Genomic DNA, 12,830 nt, shown 5'->3' with positions numbered 1-12,830 from the left:
ACTACTTGACATGGATTTTTACACTCCGAGAATCGCCTATTCAAGTAGTCAGCTTAAAGCACTAAGAAGAAATGCTTATGCCGGTGTGGTTCCTTATTTACCTGACGAGGTAAGAAGACGATATCGGGGAGCTCGCTGGCAAAGATAAAAGATAAGATTAAATCGAGACAACTTGAGAGAAAATGACGTTATAAACCGTCGGTGCCTTCTATGATCCTGGGAAATGTAAACTCACTACCAAATAAGATCGACGAACTGGCTGTGCTGGTGAAAAATGTCAGAACCTACAGAGAATACAGCTTGCTCTGTTTTAGTGAAACTTGGCTAACAACTACCATCCCAGATGCTAACGTGGAGCTACCCGGGTTTAGCACAGTTAGAGCGGACAGAGATGCAAGTACCTGTGGAAAGAAGAAAGGAGGAGGACTCGCTCTCTATGTCAATACAAAGTGGTGCAACTCAGGACATGTAAACGTTAAAATCTCCACTTGCTGCAGGGACATCGAACTGTTGGCCGTAAGTCTGCGCCCCTATTACTTGCCCAGAGAGTTTGGACACGTGATTGTTGTTATTGTTTACATCCCCTCGCTGAACGCGGAGATAACGAGTGACATCATCCATTCTGCAGTTGCTAAATTAATGTAGCACCCTGAGGCACTTGTGCTAACGCTGGACAAAACATTACCTGCCTTCTCCCAGTATGTGGATTGTAACACCCGGGGAAACAGGACTATCGACCTACTGTATGCAAACGTTAAAGACGCATACAGCGCCACCCCGCTGCCTGCACTTGGGAAAGCAGATCATAACCTGGTTCTGCTTCAGCCTCAATACAAACCAAGAGTGAGGGCTACCTACAACCACACGCTCATTCAGGAAGTGGTCCCCTGAGGCAGAACAGGCTCTGAGAGACTGCTTTGGAACTACAGACTGGGATATATTGCTGGGTCACATAGTGAGAACATTGAAGAGGCTGTTGAATGCACAACTGATTACATCAACTTCTGTATGGACATTGTAGTTCCAGTAAGAACAGTACGCTGCTATGCTAACAACAAGCCATGGATTACAAGTGACATCAAGGGCCTTTTGAACCAGAAGAAAAGGGCTTTTAAAGGTGGTGATCAGCATGAGCTCAAGCGTGCAGAAGGAACTCGAGTCCAGCTCAGGGCGAAAGAGCAGTACAGGAGAAAGCTGGAGCAGAAGTTGCAGAACAACAGCATGAAGGAAGTGTGGGATGGGATGAAGATTATCACTGGCTGCAGCTCGAAGCGGGTGCCGCCATCGAGACACGTGGAGAGAGCAAACCAAATGAACAACTTCTTTAATAGGTTTGATCACTAACCCACTCTCACCTCGAGTACTGCATCCTCCAACCATCCTTCTGCTGATACCAGCATAGGTGAGACATCCCCACCCACAATTACAGCAGCCCATGTGAGCAGAGAGCTGAAAAGACTTGTGCCAGCAAAGCAGCGGGTCCAGATGGTGTATCGCCACGACTGCTGAAGGCCTGTGCGTTGGAACTGGGGAGTCCTCTACAGCATCTTCAACCTGAGCCTGGAACAGGGAGAGTCCCAAGGCTTTGGAAAACATCTTGTATCACCCTGTCCCAAAGGTATCACGTCCTAGTGAGCTGAATGACTTCCGGCCTGTTGCTCTGACGTCACATCTGATGAAGACCATGGAGCGGCTGCTGCTTCACCACCTGAGGCCACAGGTCCGCCATGCCCTCGACCCTCTGCAGTTCGCATACCAGGAGAAGGTGGGAGCGGAGGATGCCATCATCTATATGCTACACGATCCCTCTCCCACCAGGACAGAGGCAGTGGTGCTGTAAGAATTATGTTTTGGACTTCTCTAGCGCCTTCAACACCATCCAACCTCTGCTCCTTAGAGACAAGCTGACTGAGATGGGAGTAGACTCACACCTGGTGGCATGGATTGTGGACTATCTTACAGACAGACCTCAATATGTGCGTCTTGGGAACTGCAGGTCTGACATTGTGTTCAGCAATACAGGGCCGCCGCAGGGGACTGTACTTTCTCCGGTCCTGTTCAATCTATATACATCAGACTTCCAATATGACTCGAGTCCTGCCACGCAAAAGTTCGCTAATGACACTGCTATTGTGGGCTGCATCAGGAGTGGGCAGGAGGAGGAGTACAGAAAGTTAATCAAAGACTTTGTTAAATGGTGCGACTCAAACCACTTACACCTTAACACCAGCAAGACCAAGGAGCTGGTGGTGGATTTTAGGAGGCCCAGGCCCCTCATGGACCCTGTGATCATCAGAGGTGACTGTGTGCAGAGGGTGCAGACCTATAAATATCTGGGAGTGCAGCTGGATGACAAATTGGACTGGACTGCCAATACTGATGCTCTATGTAAGAAAGGTCAGAGCAGACTATACTTTCTGAGAAGGTTGGCATCCTTCAACATCTGCAGTAAGATGCTGCAGATGTTCTACCAGACGGTTGTGGCGAGTGCCCTCTTCTACGCGGTGGTGTGCTGGGGTGGCAGCATAAAGATGAAAGACGCCTCACGCCTGGACAAACTTGTTAAGAAGGCAGGCTCTATTGTAGGAGTAAAGTTGGACAGTTTAACATCTGTGGCAGAGCGACGGGCATTAAGCAAACTCCTGTCAATCATGAATAATCCACTGCATCCACTGAACAGTGTCATTTCCAGGCAGAGGAGTAGCTTCAGTGACAGACTTTTGTCACTGTCTTGCTCCACTGACAGACTGAGGAGATCGTTCCTCCCCACACTATGCGACTCTTCAATTCCACCCGGGAGTAAATGCTAACATTAATTATTTTTTTTTTTTTCATTTTATTACTATTTAATTTAATATTGTTTCTTTGTATCAGTATACTGCTGCTGGATTATGTGAATTTCCCCTTGGGATTAATAAAGTATCTATCTATCCATCCATCCATCCATCCATCCATCCTTCCTTCCTTCCTTTTGTAGGGTCTGTCCCTGAGACTTATTAATTGTCATCGCGAAGAAGAGCCTTACTGTAAATTTGAGGCATTTGAATTGAAATGGGAGATCAGAGGGTAGAACGGTGATGAGAAGAATACATTCAGAGTGGGGCGCTCTGCTGTTTTTTTGTGTAGCTGCCTTCACACAGCTTCTCCGCTGCTTTATAAATGAACGCCATATAAGACCGTAGTTTCTCCTGGCTTCGCGGTTGTGTACTGTTTTATTGTTCGTTTATTACGATTCTTATAGTTATTGTGTAGCTATTCGAGACTTACTTTACTGTTCAGGTACCCATTTCCTTTATTTAATCCGTGGCTTGTACGCTATTTTTTGTTTGTTTAGTACGATTATAGATATTTATTGATTCTCTTCTTTAGCTGACAGCCTGCTCATATAAGGCGCTCCGCTGGTTTTTTGTGAAGCAGCCTTTACACAGCTTCTCCGCTGTTTTATAAACGAACGACATATAAAGCCATCCTTTTTCCTTGCTTTGCCAAGGAAGCTGCCTTTTTATTTAATCCATGGGTTCCCCGCTGTTTTATTGTTCGTTTATTACGATTATTATAGTTCTCTTTGTATATCACGTTGTCAGTTCAGCACTGTGGTTGTAATATGACGAAGCTGCACGAGCTCACTCTTGAGAATGCAGCGTATAGTTGTCCAGGAGAAAAGCAATCTTGCCTGAAATCAATGCCATCCTTTTGTAGGGTCTGTCATTGAGACTTATTACTTGTCATCGCGCAGCAGACCCTTACTGGAAATTGGAGGCATCTGAATTGAAATGGGAGATCAGAGGGAATAAATGGGATGCGAGGAATACATTGAGTGTGGAGAAACTCTAGAGACAGTGTGTGTATTAACTTGTGGATTTTTCTGTGAGTATTTGGTGGCAGCGTGACGAAGTTGCTTCCGCAAGACCGCATTAGCTGTGGAGCTCAACTCGGAGTATATTCTTTTCCTACCTTTTCAATTGTGTAATGCGTTTTTTGAACAGGTTTGATGCATGGAAGTGATCACTTGTACTGCGTTCAGTCAGTTCACGTGAGCTGCTCTCTTGTGTGATGTTGCGATGTCCACGGCTTTATTTAATGTTAGCTAAGACCCGGCACTTAAAAGTTTCTCGCTACAGCAATTTTAACTCCGTTACAAAGTGATCCAAAGACTCGTTTATACCTCGTGTCTTCTCATTAAACTTTTATCTCGCGAATAAAGTATTCAGCGTTTTTCTTCAGCACTCTTTAGGAGCTCTTCCTTCTTTCTACGCACTCGCGGTCACAGTCAATTCACGTGATTACGTGGGAGGCGTGATGATGTCACACACTGCTCCGCCCCCCCACGGCCATCGAGCTAACGTCCATTACAGTATAAGGAGAAAAATAGGTTCCAGTTATGACCATTATGTGTAGAATTTCGAAATGCCCAACTTTTGTAAGTAAGCTGTAAGGAATGAGCCTGCCAAATGTCAGCCTTCTACCTACACGGGAAGTTGAAGAATTAGTGATGAGTGAGTGAGTCAGTCAGTCAGTCAGTGAGGGCTTTGCCTTTTATTAGTATAGATTAGAAACAGATTTAAAGAAAGGTATTTAGTAGATGTTTGGTCATACTGTAGCTGTCAATGAGTTGTTGCTGCAATTTCAATAAACATAGAATAGTGTTAGAAAAATGTAAGCAGCCTAAGGACATTTAGTTGTTTTTAGAACAAATGAATGAACTAACCTTAATATATCTCACATAAAATAAACTGCTCTAATTCTGCATTACAGTCGACCCTTGATATACGACCGGCCTGACATGTGAACAACTTGATGTAACGACCAACATCTTATGCTATTTAACCCAAATGCGTCACGTATCTGCTTGTGCGATTGTAAACAAACAGCCGAGAGCGTTCATAAGCGTCAGTCGGAGCCCAGATACATGTGTTTGTGATCGTAATTTTGGTCAGTGCAGTGATTTATCTATATATATTGTCGCAGCCCATTTTGGTCAGTGCAGTGATTTATCTATATATATTGTCGCAGGTGGCTGGGTGTGGTCAACAGTCAGCCACCTACTTAAGGAGCCGCCGCCCTGCAATCAAGGCTGGAGTCGGGTGAGGAGGAGGACGAGGTCATTGTGTTGTGTAAGAAGATAGTGGCTATTGAGAGCCTAGACTTTGGGGGGTTTGGTGGCAGTGCACTTGACTTTGAGAAATGTTTGTAAATAGTGTAAATAAACATGTGGTGATGGCTAAACCGGTGTGTGCCTGTGTGTGTAAGGCTGCCTTGTTTCACTATATATATATATATATATATATATATATATATATATATATATATATATATATATATATATATATATATATATATATATAATATATTTCACTACGACCATGGCAAGCAAGACACATAATTGCTAAGGAAGAGAAGGTAACGAAGGTAAAAAAAGCGATTGTTAAGGGATGTTAGCTAGCGGGTTGAGTCAGCACCGGCTTGCTTTGGAGTGTATTATTACAGCAGTTCACAACATGACCAGCTTTGGACTGAGTGCTCAACTACTGTCATTATTAACTTGAGAAACAGCAATCACAATCGAAATGAAGAAGAAAATTGTTCGCAAATATGAGAGCGATGTTCGTGTGACCGATCTCGCTAATATGTACAGCATGTCGAAATCCACCATCTCGACAATTTTACAAAGAAAAAGATTTGCATAAGGAGGCTCATTCTAAACAATAACCACAATCCGTTTCATTCTCCTCCTCCTCCCTTCCTGCGGCTCAAAGATGTCAAATTAAATGGTGAGTACAGTGTGAAATTGTTGTTTCTGGTTGGCTACACACTTTTTATAACTTTTTGGTTAGTACATTAGAAAAATTATTGGTGTTTTGGGTAAATTATGCACATTATACAACCCTTTTCTATTATGAAAAGTTTAAGTATTGCTGTGGGAGGTTCGGAGCGCATTATGGGTATTTCCGTTATTTCTTATGGGAAAAATAGTCTTGACTTACAACCAACTTGAGTTACAACCAGCCCTCGCGAACGAATTGAGTTCGTAAGTCAAGGGTCCACTGTATTTCTAAGATGAAGAAAGTGTTTTTTAAATAGCTTAAAAATAAGATGACTAATGCCAGGCATTCCCTGTGCTGTTTTGGAACAATTCTAAGTTTGATCCGCTGTCACCCAGTGACTTTCAGATTAGGCTCGAATTTCAGCCTCATTGGCCGCCATTTCACGTGCAGTATGATTTGGGGGTTCTGATGCCTGATTGTATCTTAACAACTGGGCTGTCTTGTCAGAAATTTCAGTTGGCTGTCTTTTTCTGATGTTGCTATCAAATTTTCTTAATTTCATTGTGTAATGACCATGGTGAGTGTTGCATAGTATTGGGTGTTGCCATTGCCATGCCCATTTTCACCATTTTGATTTCAAATAGGAAATGGTTACTGGAAGAACCCGAAATGAACATACACAAAAGTAAATTACATCGATTACATATCTCCAATTCTCTGAGTAAAATAGACCTTATTGTCTGTGCCACAGCCACCCATGTATATTGTTATGCTTTTATCTTTTCTTTGTAGTTCTTCAGCACAATACAGCAAGAGCCAGCAATGCAGCTCCTTTCTTTTATGACATTTTGGGAATCATGTTACTATATTTTTATTTTATTTTTTTGGGAATAAAGTCAATGGTTAAAATTGTCTGTTAGGGCCTTGTACATAAATAGTCTGAGCACCCACATTGTGGCATATCAGTCAGACTGCTTGTACAGTTTGAGCACATATACAACTGGTGATTCTATTGTGCACTGTAAGTAGTCACTTCACTGTGATTTCAAAAAAATCTTACACAATTCACCTAAAATGAGACCATTTAGAATTACCATTTAACCTAGGAATACATACGTTTGCACAGTAATTATTACTTTTTTCCATTTTGTGATGCTTGGAGGGCATATGTATAGATATGTAAAATCTTCATAGTGTGGTACCAAATTGCAGAAATGGGTAGACATCTACTTAATGATGCAGTTGATAAAATGAGCCAGAAGCAATTTTAATGTGGATTACAGTCTCATTAAGCAAAGAGTTAAATTACATTCTTGAATTAATTACTGATTAAGAGATGAACACATGCAACCACTGTTACCTTCTCAGAGCCAGGAAGCCAAGTTCATTTTGAATCAGTCATCTCATTGCTTTCAGAAGGTCTTTGCCAAAAAACACAAAAGATAATTTTATTGTTGTACACAATAATCATTATACAGCCCAGAAAATAGATAGCCACTGAAGTATGTAGTTTTGAGAATTATGGCTTCTCCACATTGGTTGTAGGGCAGTGACTTTTAATGTATGAGATGTAAGCATCCAATTGATCTTTATATTGTGAATTTCATGTAGAATGCTGTCACAAAATGCTTTGTACTCAGAGTAGCTAACTGGGGATTTTTTCCTGCCATTAAACATCTACAAATCCGCTGGGGGCTGTGGCAGGCACTCAGCTGACACAGAGCAAATGGTGTTTTAGCACTTCATGTAGAAAATAGCAATACTGCTTAGGGACCTAGAAATGGATAAAAATGTCCCTATAGCTTTAATTGAACAATTCATTGTTATTCATTATGGCGCAAGTACTTTTATCAGTGTACACTGCACAGAACTATAATTATATTTTAAAGTGGATGGAAAGGCTGGAAATTAAGCTAGTTCCTGGGTAAATACTTGAAATTTCTTTATAGAATTTGGAAATACTGCCTGCATCTTCATCAAAACTATTCAATCTCAATTCATGGACTAGATATTGAAAGGTGGGGGAAAGTTAGACAGATTGCAAGACTGAAGTGTTTTAGAAGATGCAATGTGTTAAAAAATAGCTGGAATAGTGACTTCCATAAACTTACAGTACGTTTAGAAAGTTTTTTTTGTTGTATTAGTTCTTCCTAATTATTTGAATTTCTCAGAGAAGTGGTCTAGTTTAGTCTTGCTTGCAAAACCTTTTACTGGAAAGAGAAAGCTTTTACTAAAATCTGGAGATTTTAAGAAATTTAACTATCACATTTAGTATGAATGCCTATGATGGGTTTGATATATGGAGTGTTCTATCTTCAGCATTAAGTCCTTCTCTTATAACACATGACTAGCAAAATACCCGCGCTTCGCAGCGGAGAAGTAGTGTGTTAAAGAAGGTACGAAAAAGAAAAGGAAAAATTTGAAAAACAACGTAACTTGATTGTTAATGTAATTGTTTTGTCATTTATATGAGTGTTGTTCTCATATCTATCTATATATATATCTATATATATATATATATATATATATATATGTTGTTCTCATATCTATCTATATATATATATATATATATCTATATATATATATATATATATATATATATATATATATATATATATATACCCGCGCTTGGCAGCGGAGAAGTAGTGTGTTAAAGAAGGAAAGAGAAAGAAAAGGAAACATTTTGAAAATAACGTAACATGATTGTCAATGTAATTGTTTTGTCACTGTTATGAGTGTCGCTGTGATATATATATATATATATATATATATAGCAAAATACCCAGCCAGCAGTATGTCATGTGTTAAAGAAGTTATGAAAAGAAAAGGAAACATTTTAAAAATAATGTAACATGATTGTCAAAGTAATTGTTTTGTGTATTTGGCGGCAGCGTCACAAAGTTTTTTCGTCTACCTGCATCAGAAAATGTACCACAACGTCTGACACGCCTCCTTTTAGTGTTTTCTCACAGCTTGGATTGCTGCTGTCATATATATATATATATATATATATATATATATATATATATATATATATATATATATACACACACACACACACACACACACACATATATATACACATACATATCTTCATATCTACATATCTATATACATATCTACATATACATATATATATATATATATACACATACCTATCTACATCATATATATACATACATACACACACACAAATTATATATATATGTGTGTATGTATGTATGTATGTGTGTGTGTGTGTGTATGTATGTATGTATGTATGTGTATATATATATATATATATATATATATATATATATATATATATATATATATATATATATATACATATACTTGTGTGTATGTTTGTATGTGTCTATATGTGTGTGTATAGCTTTGGTCACTGAGTGCAAGGGAAAAATAATAAAATATAGTCTATAAGTTATTAAACAGTAAAACATTAACGTTTTAAGAAGTACAGGTACATTGAGCACTACTGGAGTGGTTTCAGGTAAACTACATTTTAAAGACTGTGTAACACAACAGGTAAGTAACTAACAGCAGCTAAAATGTATATGGATCATCTCTCGGTAGTAGATCCCTTTTGAAAGGCGCTACACGACGGCTGTGGTATAGAAATTACATTTTCTATGTGAACGCTCAAATTTGTGCCTCTGGTAATGTGCCTTACCGGCATTTAAAGAAAATTAGTTTTGTGTCCTCTGCAGTGTTAAGAGAGAAAGGCTTTGGTTTGGGATAAAAGGAAAAAGGTGTAAAGAAAGGAAAGTTGCCTTTTTCTTTTATATAGTATAGAGAGATGTGTTCGCTGACGCTATGATCGCCTTTTGGGACAGTCGCGTGGGTCTTGTGTAGACTGGTGAGACGCCCCTGCCATTAATCGGCTGTGATGGCACTGTCAGTCCTCCACTCGTGTGCGTGTTTCATAATCCGAGGTGAGGACCTCATAATCGATACGCAAAAGAAAGTGTGAATCGCCTTAATATTATTTTTCCGTGGTGTAGAAAAGGGGTCCCGTGTTTGCACTTGTCTGGGCTATAGCGCAGGGGGAGGATGAAAAAAATTAAAAGTGCTCACTTTGACTTAAGGCAGAAGCGCAGTCAGCGCCTCAAAGGCCGGCACAGCTATGCTTGCGCGCTGGCTGCTCGACTTTTGCTGGGCAGGAGACCCAGTTTTGCAGACACGCTCATGATATCAAAAGTCTCAGCTCTTTGGAGGTCATTCATATATATATATATAGCAAAATCCCCGCCTCGCAGGAGAAGTAGTGTGTTAAAGAAGTAATGAAAAGAAAAGGAAACATTTTAATAATAACGTAACATGATTGACATTGTCATGAGTGTTGCTGTCATATATATGCCTGCCTAAATAAGTCACCCTCGCTTTGCTCTTACTTTATTTACCGCTCATTTAATCATGGCTATTGGCGGAAAAATTATAAAATGGAAGGAGGATGGCTTTACCAAAACAATTATTGATGGCTTAATCGATTATTCATAAAGCTTGAATTGGTGATGTTTTTCTGTGTTAACCTCATATTTTTCAGACTTCTTCTCAAACTAAGGTGGTGCCAGGGTAAAATGAATCGGGATGCGCTGATCAATGTAATCGGTGTACCAGGAAATCATGCATTGACAAAAGCTCCCTTTGCTTGTAATGCAAAGTGTGATTAAATGCATTATTTTTAACGTTATGGAGCACATGCATCGAAGCTTCTCAGCTGTGCTTGTGCTAAGAAAAGGAAAGATTTTAAAAATAACGTAACACGATTGTCAATGTGACCTTTTGTAAGTAGTGCCTGGAGGATTCAGTGTGGAGAAACTCTATAGAGACAGCGTGTGTATTAACTTGTGGATTTTTCTGTGAGTATTTGGTGGCAGTCTGACAAAGTTGCTTCGAAGACGGCATTAGCCGCGAGCTCAGCTCAGACCGAAATTAGATGAATGGGAGGGGAGATGATGACGTGACTCCCCCACCCGCCTTTAACTGTCAATCCCCCACAAACACAGTCTCGAATTTGCATAAGCACACCCTTCACCTACAATTTTAACTTAGTTACAAAGTGATCAAAACTCGCTTATATCCTGCGTCCTCTCATTAAACTTGTATCCCGCATTACCTGTGGGCATGTGAAACGCCAGCGGTAGCCTGTCTATGAACTTAATTTAAAGTTTAGGTTTACACCTTGCTTTCTTTCCGAGGCAGCAACACTCATGAATATGGTAGTATATGTCACTCGCTCGCTTCTTATTGTTTTTCGCTGCCTTCTCAATTATATAATGCATGTTTTCTTAAGCGCTTTTTGGAGGTCTTCCTGGTTTTCTACGCACTGCGTTGACAATCAGTTCACGTGATTACGTAGGAGGCGTGATGATGTCACACGAAACTCCGCCCTTCCAGCTCAACTCCATTACAGTTAATGGAGAAAAATACCTTCCAGTTATGACCATTAGGCGTAGAATTTCGAAATGAAACCTGCCCAACTTTTGTAAGTAAGCTGTAAGGAATGAGTCTGCCAAATTTCAGCCTTCTACCTACACGGGAAGTTGGAGAATTAGTGATGAGTGAGTGAGTGAGGGCTTTGCCTTTTATTAGTATAGATTACATCTAGACTGAAGAAGGGGCCTGAGTTGCCTCGAAAGCTTGTAATCTTTTTAGTTAGCCAATAAAAGTTGTCATTTTGCTTGGCTTTTCTCTTATAACACATTGTATCTTTGATTGCTAGCAATTACAAAAATCATCAGTGATGAGCTATCGACATTGCTTTCTGGATCTGTGTTCAAAGTTGAAAAATGCAGACATTATTTTATTTATATGACTCTGAGATTTTGGACTAGAGTAAAGTAATTTAACCTGTGCAAATTTATTGTAATCAAGTCAACATGTGTTCTGTACAGTAACACTGTAAAATTGACACTCTAGTTTACTCTACCTTCCACGTTTCTCATTTAAAGTCTGTGGGGGTTTTTTTTTTTTTTTTTTTTTTTTTCTTTCTCCTTGTGTCTTTTCTGGTCATGCTTCTACTCTGCCTCCAGTTATTGTTGATGTGGCTACTAAATATGATATTCAAGAAATAGGTCCACATCTTATTGTTTCCTTCTTCGGTATCTTTACATTGGACTTGAGGATCATTCCTAAGCGCAGAAAATGATGTTCACACAGTAGGTTGATTCGCCATTCCGTTTTAAGATATCCTTCAAATCTGGATGGCCACCTTCAGAGCCTCTATCTTAGGTGGGGAACTCTGTCTAGGCTGCATAATGTCTCTTTTTTTTCTAATTCTGGTTCTTATTTTTACCATTAAAATCATGCTGCCTTTCTGCTCATTATTTTTAATTGGCTCAGCTCTTTTAAAATTTCAAGTAGCTATGTCACACAGCATTTTTCTTGCCAGACGAACACTACTTTTTACCTGTAAAGACCAACTTCATGGGCTAAGGTTAGTAATGTAACAAGAAGAAGAAGCAAAATAAAATGCTTCCAAATAAAAGTGAACCTCAATGAATAACAAAATCAAGGGCTGTAACATATGATTTACTACATTTAGAACTATAGATCCAATAAAAATTAATTAGCCACTGATATTTTATAAAATTGATGAAATTTTCATAGATTGCAGTTGCTGTTTTTTGTGATTATTATAACATTTTTTGAAAGCACTTTTTAAATATTTGTAATACAGTATTTATATTTTTAGGCACACTATTATAAAAATTATTTTTGTAGAATCTATTGTAAAAATTTTTTAGAATCTCTTATCTTAAATTAAAGTCTATTTTAAAAAGATGGTCCTTGTATTGAACATATAAAAAAATCCATTGCTAGTGTAAGAAGGTTAAACAATCTACTCAAAATCATAAAAATGTTTTGAGTCACTTACATAGTTTGAAGCAGTTAGTCTTGGAAATTATTTACATTAATCAATATTTTCTGTATCTGTTATTAATTATGTACATAAATATTTGCAGTGCATATTAATGATTAGATTTTCATATTCAGATAATGATTATTTTCATTATAGGATTGCAGATTCCTGGTAGTATCAGGCAAAAAGTGAAATCTTCATCT

The 12,830-nt window shown here is 39.0% G+C and overlaps 1 protein-coding gene across 11 annotated transcripts in view; it reads left to right on the top strand.

The window, feature by feature from the left end:
• grip1 (glutamate receptor interacting protein 1) overlaps window positions 1–12,830 on the top strand; it is a 572,286-nt gene that overhangs the window by 477,382 nt on the left and 82,074 nt on the right. The gene's annotated exons all lie outside the window — the stretch shown is intronic.

This window comes from Polypterus senegalus, chromosome 11 (assembly GCF_016835505.1).
Source record: "Polypterus senegalus isolate Bchr_013 chromosome 11, ASM1683550v1, whole genome shotgun sequence".
NCBI classification, from domain to species: Eukaryota; Metazoa; Chordata; class Cladistia; order Polypteriformes; family Polypteridae; genus Polypterus; species Polypterus senegalus.
Note: the sequence above shows the minus strand (reverse complement) of the source record. Positions and strands in the feature narration are given on the sequence as shown.